Here is a 15717-nt window from a genome sequence, read left to right on the forward strand (position 1 = left end):
TATGGTGAACATACTCTCCCCATGTAACAATTTTTTAACAAAAAAATTGGCAGCACTTTGTTTGTATTTTCAACAGTTTGCAATAACAATATATTCATATAAGCATAACACATATATAGCAGCAAATATAGTACACAATTAGATCCAAACGACCATAATAGGCATCAAAACAGTCCAAATTCAACCATGTCAAGTTTAATGTCATAGTAGTGATCCAAAAGCAACTACATAGAGTTCATTACAGTCCATATTACATATTATGGTCCATGCAACTAAATAGAGTTCATTGCAGTCCATATTACATCAACGCACTTGAAGTGAATATCATCACTTCAAATTATAGAGCACTCCAAAGGTCTTGTGCACATACCTACCCAACCAAACCAACTTGCTTTCAAGTTTAAGCGTCATGAAAGCTTTTGCAGTCTTCGGATTGTCAACAAGATGAGCATAGTAGTGAGCAACATGGTCCTCATCAAATCCCTTGAGTGCAGCCAAAGCATCCCACAAGTTATCGGGTATGGCATCATCATCCACACCAGATTTTGCAATTGCATCAGCCATCATTTTGAACCCATCTTTCGGAGTGGTGACTAGTGGATCATCTTCAATGTGCACAAGCTTAGCCTTCTTTTCGGTGGTGCTTTGGCGTAAGACTCACCTACATTTGGTGAAGTTTGCATCTCACTTTCATCGTCAACATCAATAGAGAATGGATCATTCCCTGACTTGGCGTATTTCCCCGAAGCCGTGGTAGACCCAAAAATTGTTTCCATTGCACGATAATGCTCAATTGGGTTATTCAAGAAGGGGATATCAGATTTGTTGTTCTACAAAAAAATGAAGAAATGAGTAACATATAATAGATGCAAAGAGTGAAAGTTGGTAGCAAAATGTTTAGGGAACAAACTTACAGCACAATGGCCTGCATAGTGCTCATCGTTGAGCCTAATAGTGGAAGTATCCTCATCCCACAGGGCCCCACTCAAATTTTTCAATTGGACTAGCCTGCCCCAAATCTTCCTCCACTTCTTAAGATGGTTGGAGCATTGTTCTCCGGTTAGAGATAGCTTGAAGTGATCATTCAAAAACTTGGCACATTGGTTGTAATGACAAGTCTTGAAGCCACTTGAAGTTCTTGCACCACTAGCCACAAGGTCAGCCAAAAATCCTAGATGCATGGTGGACATGGAGTTGGTCCATGCTAGCACCCCTCCCTTGGTGCTCTTGCTTGCACCAGTCACGGTTGTATCGGTGGTTTCAACGCTGTCCATACCTGGCCAGCCAACAAAACCAAGGGTTAACATGATTTTAAGCATTAGAAGCAAGTGGTACCATTGCAATAAAAGAGTACAATCTGTCCAGCCACAAAAATATTGCCAAAACCTGATTTTGAGCATCACAAACATATGATTTCATTACAATAGAAGAGTACAAATGTAGCACAACTCAATACATGGTCTCGTTACATAGAAAGCACTACAAATACATGAAGAATGTCACACTCAATGACCATACAAGGCCTGCCTATCCGCCCACATTTGGTTAGCCATTTGTTGCCTACCGTTTACCATGTCCCTATGGTCTCTTGCTTGTTGGCTTTGTGTCCGGATTGGTTGTGTGGTCCAAGTCACCTACGGTATAATGAATTCATCAATTCCTTGAGATAGTGCATAATTATGGAGAACACAACAAGCTACAACAATGTCCACTTGTACCAAGAAAGTGAAGAATGGTGTGGCATCATCTAAAATTTTGAATCTCCTCTTGAGTGATCCAAAAGCTCGCTCTACCGTCACCCGTAGAGATGAGTGCCTAAGGTTGAATAGCTCCTCCGCATTTTGGACGGGATTGCTGCCCCACTCGTTCAAATGGTATCTCACATTACGAAAAGGTGGCAAGAAACCGCGCTTGGCTCCATATCCGGCATCAACTAGATAGTATTTGCCTAAAAATAAAACACATTATGTTGACAATGGTTTGGACAACATATGGACAATTATATCTAAAGTCAATTTGTTACCTTCTGGTACTTGTAGGCCTCTCTCACGTGCTAATGCATCAGCTAAAACACATGCATCATGTGTCGACCCCTCCCAACCAGCCAACACATATGTGAAGCGAAGGTCAAAATCTACCGCTGCCATCACATTTTGAGTGGCATATGTTTTCCTACCACGAAAAGCATCTTCCATATCTTTTGGAACAGGATGCTCTCACATGTGTGCCATCAATTGCTCCAATACAATCCTATATAGTGACAAATGTTAAATGATATGAAGTGTATCCTAGATAGCTAAGAAATAGTTTTAGCTAGTACCTTAAAATATGGGTCGAACCGAGGGTTTCCTGCTATTTTTCCGGAGTCTCCGATGATGGTGGACTGATATATTCATTGCGTAGTTCACCAATGGCATGGAGGACACGCTTAAAATATATGCTGATTGTGGAGAATGATCTACCAAAATTGGTTGCCACAACCCTATTGCGAACATTATGTCCAACAGTGTGCAAAAACATCGCCACTTGTTGCTCCACGTTCAAATGAACACTATCTTCTAGCAACTTGCGATCCCTCAATATGTTACAAAGGTTAAAGAAAGGAGCTCTTTCGAATCTTAACATATTTCTACATGTGACATCGCATTGCCAAATTTTACTATTGAGATATTCAATTCGTTGTCGATCTCGTTCATGCATTGGCCCATAGCTTATACGTGGTCTTCTCTTCCTTTTTATAGCCCGGACTACTACCACAATTGCAGCACAAACAACAAAAACAGCAGCTCCCCTAATCATCTTTTTCCGTTTATCCATCATCTTGCCCATCTACAATGCATTTACTTTAACATGAATAACCAAAATGCACAATTTGCAATGGACATGGACAGCAAGAAACTACTGAAATAATTTGCAATGGACATGGACATGGATAATTTGCAATGTACATGTATTTTACAATCAACTTGAACATTGTATATAGGGGCAAATCATATCACAAATTCGATTTTTCCATATTGGACAGTATACAGAGGGAAAACATGCTCTTACCGTCACTGCTCCAACCGTCGCCGTGCCCACTTCACCGCCGGCCGATCCGCCCGCCTACACCACCGGCCGGTCCTCCTACCGCCACCGCGCCCCCGCTTCACCCCCGGCTGATCCGCCCACCTACCGCCGCCGCGCCACGCTACACCGCCGGCTCGCGCCACCCGAGAGAGAGAGAGCGGGGCGGGAGAGAGAGAGGCTGCGGAGAGGGAGAGGAGCGGCTGGGGAGAGGGAAAGGAGCAGCTGGGGAGAGGGAGAGGAGCAGCTGCGGAGGAGAGGGCGACGCGCCGGCGCCTGGGGAGAGGGAAACGAGCACGGGCCAGAGAGGATAGGGTTGTGCGGTGAGAGAAAGTTTTTTTTTCTTTTCGCTCGGTGCGGTGACGGATAGGCAGCGATTCCTCCCGATTCGACCGATTCGGTGGAAGCACTCCGTTCCGCATCTTCGAGGTATATTCGCTTCTGAGGAATGCCCTGGTTCCATTCTTTTGCCCCAACCGAACACTGGAATGAGGGCTGGGTGCGGAACCGTTCCGTTCCATTCCACCAAATTCCAGAACCGAACACACCCTTACTTTACATTGACAATATCCATGAGATATACATGTTATAAGTTGAAAGCAACCGCTGAAACTTAATCTTCCTTTGTGTTGCTTCAATACCTTTACTTTGATTTATTGCTTTATGAGTTAACTCTTATGCAAGACTTATTGATGCTTGTCTTGAAAGTACTATTCATGAAAAGTCTTTGCTTTATGATTCATTTGTTTACTCATGTCATTACCATTGTTTTGATCGCTGCATTCATTACATATGCTTACAATAGTATGATCAAGGTTATGATGGCATGTCACTCCAGAAATTATCTTTGTTATCGTTTACTCGCTCGGACGAGCAGGAACTAAGCTTGGGGATGCTGATACGTCTCCGACGTATCGATAATTTCTTATGTTCCATGCCACATTATAGATGATATCTACATGTTTTATACACATTATATGTCATATGTATGCGTTTTCCGGAACTAACCTATTGACGAGATGCCGAAGGGCCGCTCTCGTTTCTCGCTGTTTTTGGTTTCAGAAATCCTAGTAAGGAAATATTGTCTGAATCGGACGAAATCAACGCCCAAGCATCCTATTTTTCCACGAAGCTTCCGGTAACACCCGAGAGCCGCGGAGGAGGGCCCCGTGGGCCCCAGACGACAGGGTGGCGCGGCCCAGGCCTTGGCCGCGCCCCCCTAGTGTGTCGTCTCCTCGTCGACCCTCCGAGGCTGCCCTTCCGCCTACTTAAGGTCTCCGTCGCGAAAACCCTATCACGTTCAACGAAACCAGAGAGAACCTTCCAGAGCCGCCGCCATCGCGAAGCCAAGATCTGGGGGACAGGAGTCTCTGTTCCGGCACGCCGCCGGGACGGGGAAGTGCCCCCGGAAGGCTTCTCCATCGACACCACCGCCATCTTCATCAACGCTGATGTCTCCCATGAGGAGGGAGTAGTTCTCCATCAAGGCTCGGGGCTGTACCGGTAGCTATGTGGTTCATCTCTCTCCTATGTGCTTCAATACAATAATCTCATGAGCTGCCTTACATGATTGAGATTCATATGATGATGCTTGTAATCTAGATGTCATTGTGCTAGTCAAGTGGATTTTACTTATGTGATCTCCGGAGACTCCTTGTCCCACGTGTGTAAAGGTGACAAGTGTGTGCACCGTGTGGGTCTCTTAGGCTATATTTCACGAATACTTATTCACTGTTATGAATGGCATAGTGAAGTGCTTATTTATATCTCTTTATGATTGCAATGTGTTTTGTATCACAATTTATCTGTGTGCTACTCTAGTGATGTTATTAAAGTAGTTTATTCCTCCTGCACGGTGTAATGGTGAAAGTGTGTGCATCGTGTAGTACTTGGCGTAGGCTATGATTGTGATCTCTTGTAGATTATGAAGTTAACTATTGCTATGATAGTATTGATGTGATCTATTCCTCCTTTCGTAGTGTGAAGGTGACAAGTGTGCATGCTATGTTAGTACTTGGTTTGGTTATGTTGATCCGTCATGCACTCTAAGGTTATTTAAATATGAACATCGAATATTGTGGAGCTTGTTAACTCCGGCATTGAGGGTTCGTGTAATCCTACACGCTTAGTGGTGTTCATCATCCAACAAGAGAGTGTAGAGTCTAGCATCTATCTATTTATTCTGTTATGTGATCAATGTTGAGAGTGTCCACTAGTGAAAGTATGATCCCTAGGCCTTGTTCCTAAATACTGCTACCGCTGCTTGTTTACTGTTTTACTGCATCTGTACTTCCTGCAATATTACCACCATCAACCCCGGCAACTAGCACTTTTCTGGCGCCGTTACTGCTGCTCATATTCATTCATACCACTTGTATTTCACTATCTCTTCGCCGAACTAGTGCACCTATTAGGTGTGTTGGGGACACAAGAGACTTCTTGCTTTGTGGTTGCAGGGTTGCATGAGAGGGATATCTTTGACCTCTTCCTCCGTGAGTTCGATAAACCTTGGGTGATCCACTTAAGGGAAACTTGCTGCTGTTCTACAAACCTCTGCTCTTGGAGGCCCAACACTGTCTACAAGAATAGAAGCAACCGTAGACATCAATAGCAACTAGAGCTAAGCAAGATAGGCACAAGATATATGTAGCACAAGTGATAGAAAGATATATGTACTTCAAGCACGATGGCTATCACAAGGAAAGAGAGCTCGGGTATAGAAATAACCGAGGCACGCGGAGACGAGCATGTATCCCCGTGTTCCCTTGCTTTGCAACAAGGTACGTCACGTTTGGAGGAGTGGAGGTCCCACGAAGGATTCCCCGCGCCACGAAGGCTCACCCTACCACACCCACGAAGGATAATGGCCCTTTCCTTATGGTTAGCTTTTCCTCCGCTCCGGAGATGGCAAGCTCCACAACCACTTCACAAGCTCCACGAAGGAGAAGCCCGGGCCCCTTCACAATCTTCCACGAAGAGATCACCGGGACACCAACCAAGCCAAGTAGGAGGTCACCCTCCAAGAGTAACAAGCTCACGGTCTCTCACTCGAACAAATCGTGGTGGAGAGCTCAACACTATGCAATGATGCAAAGCAAGAACACCGGAGGTGTTCAAGTCCTTCACACTCAAATCCCACCAAAGCAACGAATGCTAGGATGAGATTGGAGAGGAAGAACAAGGGGGAAAGTCAACCAAAGACTCCAAGATCTAGATACCAAGAGATTCCCTCACTTAGAGAAGAAATGGTTTGGTGGAAGTTTAGATCTAGATCTCCTCTCTCAAATCCTCAAGTATGAGCAAGAATGGTTGGAGGAATCAAGGGAGAGAGCAACTTCTTCAAATGCAACAATGGAGGTGAGAGAAAAGGGAAGAAGTTGGATGCTCAAGGTGGAAGAAGAGCTATTTATAGCATGGGAGCAAATAAAACTGTTGGGGGGAAAAGACAGAAAAAACGGGCGTAAAAACGGTCGTAAAAACAGCTCAGCCGGTCACCAGGCCGGCCGACCGGAGCAAGCAGCTGGACAGGCCAGCCGTGCAGCTCGGCCGGACCGGCCCAAGAACCGGCTGAGCAAAGTGCGCGCTGAGCGGCAAATAGCGCAGAGGGCGCGCGGGACGAGCGGCCCAGCCGGGGCATCGCGCGCGGGCGAGAAGGCGGCCCGAGCAGCGCCGGGCGGCGCGTGAGAGCAGGCCGCGCGGGGAGGCGGCCGCGTGGGCCGTTCGGGCGGGGAGGCGGCCCGTGGGGATTCCGGTCGGGCCGGGGAGGCTGCCGGGCTGGGGAGATGCGGACCGGTGCCTGGGCCGGTTGGCCGGTCGCCAACCGGCTGCCCCGGGTGGGCCGGTGTGCGGCCCGGCGGCCCGGCCGCCAACCGGCTGCCCCTCTTCTTTTTCCTCTTTTTCTTCTTTTCTCCTTTTTCTTTAATAACTAATGCTCCCGAACTCCGATTGACTTGAAACCAATTTTGTTGGAAAGGTAACGACGAATAGAACACCAACAAAAAACGGTGTGAAGATGATTTTAGAGACTCCTTACAGAACATTTTTAGATGATTTTAGAGAGGGAGTCTCCCACCGTCAAGAAACGGTGAAGACGTCCAAACTTGAAAACGCAATAGAAGATGCATGCGGATTCCGCTTCGATGAACTTGGGCTTGTTGTAAAGCTAGCAACAAGCTCAAGAACCTCACACAGAGAAACACCAAGAAGCAATAGGGATATGCAAAGTATGCAAAGGATTGAGCTCCCTAAGACGATGTGATCAAGTTACTCAACCGAAAGCCCCTCTTAATAGTGCGGCTATCTATCCTATAATCCGGTCTCCCAACAACCACCTTGAGACCAAGTAAAGGAAAACCTAGCAAGGCCATACCTTTGCCTTGCGCATCCCGCTTGATCTTGATGATAGCTCTTCAAGCTCCACTCAAGCCGGAATGCCTCACTTGATCATCGTCGCTTCGTGAAGACTCACAAATGCTCCCCCATACACCATGATGGGAAAGCTCTATTGATGCACATCTTCACATGTCCATTATCACCAAATGGACGGCAAGCTTCAAGCATGTGATCCACTTGAGATGCTCATCTTGAACTTGCCCGACTTAACCTTGTACCTTCTCATACTCTCATAAGATAGAGCATGGCTAATATTGAGTTCCACATAAGAACTCCATCTTCATTTCTTCTTCTTGATCATATCACATATGTATCTTCAAACCGATGATCTTGATGCCAATACACAAGGTATACCTTTATCTTCATGGCATCCATACTTGAATCCAACACATGGAATACAAGTAGTACCTATGGAATATTCCTTCATATAAACTTAATGAAAACATTAGTCCATAGGGGTTGTCATTAATTACCAAAACCACACATAGGGGCAATGTACCCTTACAAGTTGTTTAAAATAAGTTGATTGGTGTTGGATACGAGTAAAAAGGTTTCATATTAATAGTGATGCAAATGGAAGATCTCCTCTGATGTTTCAATTGGGTTGAATTGATCATTTAGTTTAGACTTTTAATATCACCATATGCTTTAATTAATAAGTTTTGTCGCTATGCATGATTATGACCATTATTGCTCTCTTAGTTGGTCGCTATCTTTCTTTTTGCTAGCCTTCATTCTGTACTGAGTATGATCTCTACTCGTGCATCCAACCACCAAAAACCAAAATATGCCAAAAGTGTCCACCATACCTACCTATATGTGGTATTTCACCGCCACTCCAATTAAATTTACATATGCTGCCTTTAAAACCTTCAAAATAATTCCTTGTTTTTGCAATACATAGCTCATGGGAAAGTAGCCTAAAAAATATTGTGGTGAGGAATATGTCACTTATGTATCTTAGTTCTTATAAGCTGCTTGTTGTGTGGCAACCATGCCGACATGGGGACACCATCATCATATTTTTGATAAATATCATGTGAGTTACTATGCATGTCCGTCTTGTCCGAAGTAAAGGAGATAACCATGATAAAAGGTTAGAGTATGCATATTGTTAGAGAAGAACATTGGACCGCTAACCAAAGCCATGTTTACATGGTGGAAGTTTCAGCATGGACATTAAAACCTCAAAAATCTCTTATGAGAAATTTATGTTGCCAAAAGCTTTAAGCTTAAAGAGGAGTCCATTTTTCTGTTGTCCATGTTGTCCCGGTATGGATGTCTAAGTTGAGAATAATCAAAAGCGAGAAATCCAATGCGAACTTTCTCCTTAAACCTTTGTACAGGTGGTATGGAGGTACCCCTTTGTGAAACTTGGTTGAAACATATGTAATGCGATGATAATCCATGGAAATCCGAGCTAATTAGGACAAGGTGCGGGCACTATTAGTATTCGATGCATGAGGCTTGCAACTTATAGGAAGTTTTATACATAACCTATATTACTTATTGCTACCGTTGACACAATTGCCTCTCTTAAAATTTTATATCTCTATGTTTTCAAAATAAAAATCTCTAGCACATGTTTAATCCATGCTTCCCTCTGCGAATGGCCATTCTTTTACTTTTATGTTGAGTCTTCATCTTCTAAGTTATATGCACCGTCTTATGAGAGCATAGTTGTCATTCTTAGTTCTATGTGCATGGTCCCAAAATTATTATTGATTGAATCATGAATGTGTTATTAATTGTTCTTAAATTATTTGTATCTAGTCATCCTTTGAACTTTTAAGGTGCATGTCACCTCAAAAATTATTCATTTTATCACTTACCTACTCGAGGACGAGAAGGAGTTAAGCTTGGGGATGTTGATACGTCGCAAACGTATCTATAATTTTTGATGTTCAATGCTTGTTTTACACCAATTACTATATGTTTTAAGGGACTAATCTATTAATAGTTGCAAAAGTGCACAAGTTCTTGGTTTCAACTTTGTTGTGCAGGAAATAGGCAAATATGGAAGGAAATAGCTCATTATGGTGAAATCTGGAATTTCCCGGAATCTGTCCCTGCTGAACACTTTTCAAAGATCGCTTCGAAACTCCATCAAAACGACGTCCAATGGAAAAGTCGTAAACTACAAAGTTGTAGAGAATTTCAAGCCGAACAATTTGGACATCTTATTCGTCCAGAAAAGACAACCGATGCATCCGGCAAACCAGAATTACTACGGAGGTTCGTGCAGTCTCGGGACTCCGAAAGTTGGTGACGTATTTGACATAAACTCTTTCCATACCTGGATATTTCGGCCCAGCCACGAGTTGTGAGGCTCATGAAGGACAGAGGGGAGTCCTAGGAAGGTTCTAGAGGTGCCCAAGAGCCCTTGGATCAAAGGTGCATCCATCCCATGGCCTAGATTGCATCTCCAACACTATATATTGATGGGAAACCCTATTTTTGGAGGCCCCCAAGCATTGTCACGAAAATCCTCCTCCTTGGCAGCAGCCAAGGAGGGGGAAACACTCATCTACACCAGCACCAACTCAAGGAAGAAGAAGGCTAAGGGGCGGCGCTCCCCCATGATGCCGGCAGCGGGGAAGGAGTCCCCCGCGTCGTCGCCGGCGCCGCCCACGCCTCCGCCTCCCGGCGTTCCTCGCTGAGCCCTCCAACGTCTTCACCGCCATCTCCATCACCAACTCCTCATTGTATTCAGTGGTCCATCCTCTCACAAACCTCTGTATCGCCCTATGTAAACATGGTGTTTGATGCTATAAGTTATAATCCTATGATCTATATCATGTTGCCATAGTTTATTTGTTCTTTGATTGATTGGTTGTTTCTCTTTGGTTCATTAGAGTTGTATGTTGATATGTTACCGTCCTTGGTGCCCATTATATTTGTGCGCGCATGGAAGCACCATAGGGTTGGTAGTACTTGTATACTAGAAGTTCTGCCGGAGTGTGATGTCTACGCACGCTTCTTTTCCTGTAGACAGTGTTGGGCCTCCAAGAGCAGAGGTTTATAGAACAGTGATATGTCTCAAACGTATCTATAATTTCTTATGTTCCATGCTACTTTTATGATCATACTTACATGTTTTATATACACTTTACATCGTTTTGATGCGTTTTCCGGAACTATCCTATTGACGAGATGCCGAAGGGCTAGTTGCTGTTTTCTGCTGTTTTTGGTTTCAGAAATCCTAGTAAGGAAATATTCTCGGAATTGGACGAAATCAACGCCCAGCATCTTAGAATCACACGAAGCTTCCAGAACACCCGAGAGCCACCAGAGGAGGGCCCTGTGGGCCCCAGATGATAAGCTGGCGCGGCCAGGGGGTGGGCCGCGCCCCCCTACTGTGTTGTCGCCTCGTCAGCCCTCCGACTCCGCCTCTTCGCCTATTTAAGCCTCCTCGACCTAAAACCTCGATACGGAAAAGCCACGGTACGAGAAACCTTCCAGAGACGCCGCCATCGCGAAGCCAAGATCTGGGGGACAGGAGCCTCCGTTCCCGCACGCCGCCGGACGGGGAAGTGCCCCCGGAAGGCATCTCCATCGACACCACCGCCATCTTCATCAACGCTGATGTCTCCCATGAGGAGGGAGTAGTTCTCCATCGAGGCTCGGGGCTGTACCGGTAGCTATGTGGTTAATCTCTCTCCTATGTACTTCAATACAATGATCTCATGAGCTGCCTTACATGATTGAGATTCATATGAGTTTTGTATCACTATTCATCTATGTGTTACTCTAGTGATGTTATTAAAGTACTCTATTCCTCCTCCACGGTGTAATGGTGACAAGTGTGTGCATCGTGTAGTACTTGGCGTAGGTTATGATTGTAATCTCTTGTAGATTATGAAGTTAATTATTGCTATGATAGAATTGATGTGATCTATTCCTCCTTCATAGTGTGATGGTGACAGTGTGCATGCTATGTTAGTACTTGGTGTAATTGCAATGATCTATCATGCACTCTAAGGTTATTTAAATATGAACATTGAATGTTGTGGAGCTTGTTAACTCCGGCATTGAGGTGCTCTTGTAGCCCTACACAATTAGTGGTGTTCATCATCCAACAAGAGAGTGTAGAGTGGTTTTATTATGTGATCAATGTTGAGAGTGTCCACTAGTGAAAGTATGATCCCTAGGCCTTGTTTCTAAGCATCGAATCTCCGTTTATTTACTCGTTCGTTGCATGTTTACTCGCTGCCATATTTTATTCAGATTGTTATTACCACTCATATACATCCATACTACTTGTATTTCACTATCTCTTCGCCGAACTAGTGCACCTATACATCCGACAAGTGTATTAGGTGTGTTGGGGACACAAGAGACTTCTTGTATCGTGATTGCGGTGGTTGCTTGAGAGGGATATCTTTGACCTCTTCCTCCCCGAGTTCGATAAACCTTGGGTGATCCACTTAAGGGAAACTTGCCGCTGTTCTACAAACCTCTCGCTCTTGGAGGCCCAACATTGTCTACAAGAATAGAAGCACCCGTAGACATCAAGCACTTTTCTGGCGCCGTTGCCGGGGAGGAAAGGTTAAAGGCACTCATACTCCGGTCCCAGGTAACTAAATACTTTTCTGTTGCCGTTGTGTGTGTGTTCGAAGCTATTTCCTTTAGATCCTGCAATTGCATCTTTTTGTTTCTTGTTAAACACTACTAAGGCATAATGGAAAACATCTCATGAGCTTTTTGTACTATTTCCTGAGTCAAGACATGAATGGTTTAATGCGAAAATTAAAAAACCTATGGAATCTTATTTGCATGCTAGTAGCAATGATATTAGTATGAACGCTTTGAACACCATTCTTCTTATAAATGTTGAAAGACTACCCAGCCATCCAGGGGGTCTGAGAGGGGCAAATCGATCTGATCCGTCCGTTTCACCCACACAGTAATTTCCCAATCCCGCTTTTCACCTCAGCCATTGGATGCTGTCGCTTTTTTGTCACCAGTTTCTTCTCCAAACGGGTCAATGATAGATGGGGCCAGGTGCGTGTGGGACCGACGAGCAGAGGCAGCGGTGTTGTATGCTCTGTGTCGCCTGGTCGCCCGTCGATCAGAGGTGAGAGAATCTAGATCGAACAGGGACAAACCAATCTGGCCTCGCTCCTCGCTTCCCAATCCCCGTCCCTCGCCTCGCTCTCCTCCTTCCCAATCCCCACCTCCTCTCCTCCCCCGAATCAGCCGCTTCCTCTTCTCCCGCCGCCTCGGTGTTCGGATGTATGCAAATATTCCCACTCTTGAACGGAGTTGGGATCTGGCAGAAGACGGCGGTTCTTCTGGGACGACGAGGTAGATGCGGCGGAGAAAGGTGGCCGGCATCGAGATCGGCCGGGATAGGCTGATGCGAGCTGCAGCCGGTGTGGTCGCGGGCGTCTGCATCGAGCTGCGGCCGCCAAGGGGCAGAGGGGGGGTAGCGGCGCTGGAGTAGAGCAGCAGGTGAGGAGCGGCGCCAGCGAGGTGGAGAACGGCGGTTGACATCAAGGTCGGACGGGATAGGCAGCTGGTGAGCTGCAGCCGGTGTGGTCGCAGATGCCCGCGTCGACCCGTGGCTGCCGTGGAGGCAGATGGGGGTGGTGGCGCCGGACGGGAGCAGAAGGGGAGGAGCGGCGCCGCCGACGCGAGTTCAGGTAGAGCATACTCTGCATCGACAAGGACTATGTAGGTGGCGGAGATACCGGACCCAGAGGACGATGAAGCCATGTTTGCCGTCTTCAGCCCGCTGGTTAGGTTGCCGACTTGGTGTGTTTGTGTTATTTGAAGTTGTTTCAGTGTTCGTGTTGGTTTCAGTTTTAATTGAATTTGACCAGAACGTGATGTACGTGTGCTAAATGAGATGAACTTAGTTATGGCCACATGAACTGGGCCTGGCAATTGATTGTTTTTAAGTATTTTTGGTGCAATTCTTGGCTGGTATGGTATATCATGTAATCTACAACATTCTCTCTTTGGTAGGATGAACCCATGTCCTGTTTGCTGTACAGGTTGACCTCAACGACAGTGGGGATTGTAAGACACAACAACCAAGGATCCTGCAGGCGATTCCATATGGAGATTTTGTAGTGATATGAAGCTTATAACTAGATAAGTTTGTAGAATTTATTCTAAAAGTGAGTATTTGAATATCGTCCACCTCAATCTAGGCTGAGAAGATATCAGTTTTATAGTATTCTTTCTCCAAGGTAATTTTTTCACCATTACGAACCATCCATTGTCCCTATTGTGTTTGAAATACTTTATGATATTTGTGTGAGTTGCTGTAATGTCTACATATTTGCAAATGACTAGCCAATTTGATCAGCAGTTCAGACTTAGGGTGCTTATTGCATTCAATGGATTTCGAGGAAAGGTTATCTCTGCAAGGATGCATATAATAGCCCTAGACGTCAGCAGCCAAATGCAGCAACGTAGGGAAGGTATTTTCTTCAATAGTTAGCACCGCTATTTGACAAGCAGCATATTCGTTTCCCATTTTTATCCTGCCCGCATTTGTTCTCATGGCCTATAGACCATGGTATCAGTAGAGGCCCTCCCAAGATCACAACTTCAATATAATGGTGACAAATCTGTTATCTCTCTTGTGCAGGTTGTAACTGGTCCTGCACACAAGTGCTTAGAGATATCTCGAAATCAACTACAGATTATTTGTGATTTTCCCAAAGTAAAATAGTCGACACCAGTGAACTGCTCACTCAGCTCATCTGCCTGTGTTTTTCCTTTGGACTTCTTACTAATCAGTCGGCGCTAATATGTGAGTAATAGTTCACATTTGGTAGGATACTTCTATTTTACTGCAGGAAATATTCAGAAACATTTAAATAAGTAATTTGAGATTCAGTATATGTTCTTCTCTTCGGTTAGTTCTGGAAGAAGGAACGATAGAAGATTGTTTTCTGCGGGCTGTGCATTTTGTTTTACTTGCTAAATAGTTCCTGAATAACAGGAACCATCCTGAGTTAAAACATGAATACAAAAAAAACCTATTTACCTAATTTCTATGCTACACCCTTACTCGCTACAGGTACCATACCATTTGTTTTTCCAATCGGCAGCCATATATTTCAGATTCTTTCATTCTGGTTAGAAAATAATAATGTATTGAGGGATTTATAATATTGATCAAGTAGTACCATGTTGAGAAGATAAATGGATGGATGGCATTGATCCTTGGTTGGATGAGATGACTCTACTGCCTGCATGTAGCTCTGAGAATGGAGGTTCAGGTGTGTTATTGTTCACAGGCGAGAAGTTAACAAGTAGGAATTGCTAAATCACTATAACATTTGGGTTTTACACTTCTACGTATGACCTACCTTTTGGAAGAGTTTGCATTGATAGTTAAAGCTTATTGTCTTCATCACTACTTAGATCGTACATAGTTAAAAAAAAAAGTCTTGAATATACTTGACTAATTGGATCTTCACAATGGCAGGAAGAAGCACAAACATCTTTGCAATGACTAGAAAAAGCATGGATGTTGAGTGTGTAGAATGGGTTTACAAAGCTGCTGTCAATTTGCTGAGATTTTGGAAGTAAATGATTCCTCAATGAACGCTGAGAATAGGATGGAAGATAAGAATCTGCACATAATTTTCGCAACCCTGTGGCATTGATTGCTTGCCCTTCTTGGATCCAGGCGGCTCCAGAGTTCGGACTCTCAATATCACGGTCCACTTTACTGCATCTTATCTGATCAAGCTTCTCAGGTAGTACCACCTGCTTCCTTTTCAATCGTTTTTTACCGTTTTTTAATATTTTCCCGTTTTGATCTTTTTTTCCCATGTGAAGAACCATCTTGCGCTGATGCTGCTGGGCAACGTGACGTGCCAGTCATATGATCATTGCCTCCTTCGTCGTCTCCCTTTCTCACTTTCCCATGTTATTGTTGTGGTCAACAAAGATCCCATGTGTTTAACTTTTTCTCTCTTATTTGATTTGGTGATTCATTAACTGAAGTTTCATCTTCTCTTCTTAAGCTTTAACATGCTTTAAGAGACACACTGTAACAATTTCGAGCACCTTGTGTATCAAAATTGTGGTGACAACATACAATGAGTATCTACTAATTAATATTGACCTATTTGAGCACAACCTTCTGAACATTGTTTTTTCTTACCATGTCACATGATTATTTTTGAAAGAACATGGCTGAGAGATACATTTTTTGCAGGTTCAGAAAAATGCAGATTGGAGGTTGACACCACTTGCTGATAAAACTATCAAATTCAGTGACTTGAAATCCCT

At 44.4% G+C, this 15717-nt stretch overlaps 2 long non-coding RNA genes and 1 pseudogene across 2 annotated transcripts; 2 read left to right on the forward strand and 1 right to left on the reverse strand.

Moving 5' to 3' along the window:
• Nucleotides 1-327: 327 nt before the first annotated feature.
• LOC124708436 lies at nt 328-2829 on the reverse strand (annotated as a pseudogene).
• Nucleotides 2830-13047: 10218 nt separating this feature from the next.
• LOC124673732 lies at nt 13048-14183 on the forward strand. Its single transcript, XR_006992812.1, has 3 exons — nt 13048-13198; nt 13458-13889; nt 14060-14183. It is a non-coding gene; the product is annotated as an uncharacterized LOC124673732 (long non-coding RNA).
• Nucleotides 14184-14513: 330 nt separating this feature from the next.
• On the forward strand, nt 14514-15309 carry LOC124673739. Its single transcript, XR_006992813.1, has 3 exons — nt 14514-14696; nt 14906-15179; nt 15262-15309. It is a non-coding gene; the product is annotated as an uncharacterized LOC124673739 (long non-coding RNA).
• The last annotated feature ends 408 nt before the right edge of the window (nt 15310-15717 follow it).

This window comes from Lolium rigidum, chromosome 1 (assembly GCF_022539505.1).
Source record: "Lolium rigidum isolate FL_2022 chromosome 1, APGP_CSIRO_Lrig_0.1, whole genome shotgun sequence".
NCBI lineage: Eukaryota > Viridiplantae > Streptophyta > Magnoliopsida > Poales > Poaceae > Lolium > Lolium rigidum.